The following is a 1,694-nucleotide window of genomic DNA, read 5'->3' as shown; positions in this document are numbered from 1 at the left end:
AAATAAAAATTATAATAAAATAAATAATATCAAACTTCAATAATGTATATTATATTTTGTATTTATTAAATTTATTTTTAAAATAATAACAACAGTTAATTTAGACATAAATGATTACTGGTAATATCAAATTAACGAGAAAAAAAACTTCGCAGTCGGTAGGATTCGAACCTACGCTCCCAGAGGGAATCTGATTTCTAGTCAGACGCCTTAACCACTCGGCCACGACTGCTAACGAGCAATTTCGTCGGTATTGTCATTTTTAACTTTGCATTCCATTTTAAGCATTCCAGTTTACTGTTTATCAATTGTACAATTGAAATTGCTATGAACACAATTATGAATAAACCATTAATAAATTATGCTTGGAGAAGTTTGTCGGGGGGTGCGGTCAGCAAAGAACAACATAAATAAACAAAACTATATTTATTTATTTTATGCCGACGTTTCATACATACATACATTCATACGACATTAATAAATTAGCATTACCTATTAGTAATTTTGGTTAAGTTAGCTATAATTTTAAGTAACACTAATTTTTTCCAAATTCATTAGAATAGTTTTTTTTACACCAATTTTACATGGAACTAAAAAACATCTAAAGTACATTAAAACTCTTAAAATGTTACAGTAGTTGAGGTCTGTAAGTCTAGAGTAAAATGTGCAAAAGAAATTTTTGTTCCTGAGGATGGCCAGTCAGCCAAAATGTTTAACATTTTATTTCTAAATTAAATTTGGTAATAAAGTTTTGCCTTTAAATTTAGCGAATTTACTAACCAAAAAAAATATCATATATCTTCTTATTTTTTTTTTACTTTTAATCACCCTCATTTTCTTTTTTGAAAGCTTATCAGTACATGGCTTATCAAAAATGAAAGAAATAATTTAAGAATCTCAAATATTTTATTGAATCGTTAATAAAAATATCTGCCAAGAACATGGGTCAGTAGAAGTTTCTCACAAAATCTGTATTATTTTTTTAATTTAAATGCAACACCTGTTGAACAGATTCAATACTTTGGACTCCATCTTGACAAGAGACTTACTTGGAATCCACACACACGACTGAAACGACAAGAAACTGCTCGTAGATTCCGATTGCTACAACACTTACTTGACAAACGCTCTAAACTGCCCATTCATTACAAAAAATTAGTATTTTTTTTATCCAATTTGGACATTTGGAATTGAGCTCTGCGGCTCCACCAAAGCATCAAATTCTTCCCGGATCCAATCGTTACAATCCAAAATCCTTGATGTTCCTTACTACGTCACAAATAAACTCATTCATAAAGACCTTAACATCCCATTCGTTGCAGATTTGACCCAAAACAGATATGCGTCTTTTTATTCCTAACTCCTTAACCATCCTAACCCATTAATTCTTAATCTTTCATCCTTAACAATCCCTGATAATCCTCCGAGGCGTCTGAAAAGAAGATGGCCACGGGACCTTCCAGTTTAAATTAATGTTTGAAGTACCACCAATGGGTGGTTCCTTCCCAAGATTTTCAAGTGTATATGAAACATACTACATATTTACCTATTGTATTATTTTGTACAGTTGTAAATTACATTAAATAAATAATAAAAAAAAAAAAAAATTTAAATGCAAAATTATTTTATGTTTCGTTTAACACCTTCTTCACTACAACAACTACGAAGGTCGAGCAGGTTATAAACTAATTGAA

The 1,694-nt window shown here is 30.1% G+C and overlaps 1 non-coding gene across 1 annotated transcript; it reads right to left on the bottom strand.

Annotated features, from left to right (window-relative positions):
• Positions 1–150: 150 nt before the first annotated feature.
• Positions 151–232, bottom strand: TRNAS-AGA (transfer RNA serine (anticodon AGA)). The gene has a single exon. It is a non-coding gene; the product is annotated as a tRNA-Ser (tRNA).
• Positions 233–1,694: the final 1,462 nt, after the last annotated feature.

This window comes from Halyomorpha halys, unplaced genomic scaffold (genome assembly GCF_000696795.3).
Source record: "Halyomorpha halys isolate HHAL.00 unplaced genomic scaffold, Hhal_1.1 Scaffold1974.1, whole genome shotgun sequence".
NCBI lineage: Eukaryota > Metazoa > Arthropoda > Insecta > Hemiptera > Pentatomidae > Halyomorpha > Halyomorpha halys.
Note: the sequence above shows the minus strand (reverse complement) of the source record. Positions and strands in the feature narration are given on the sequence as shown.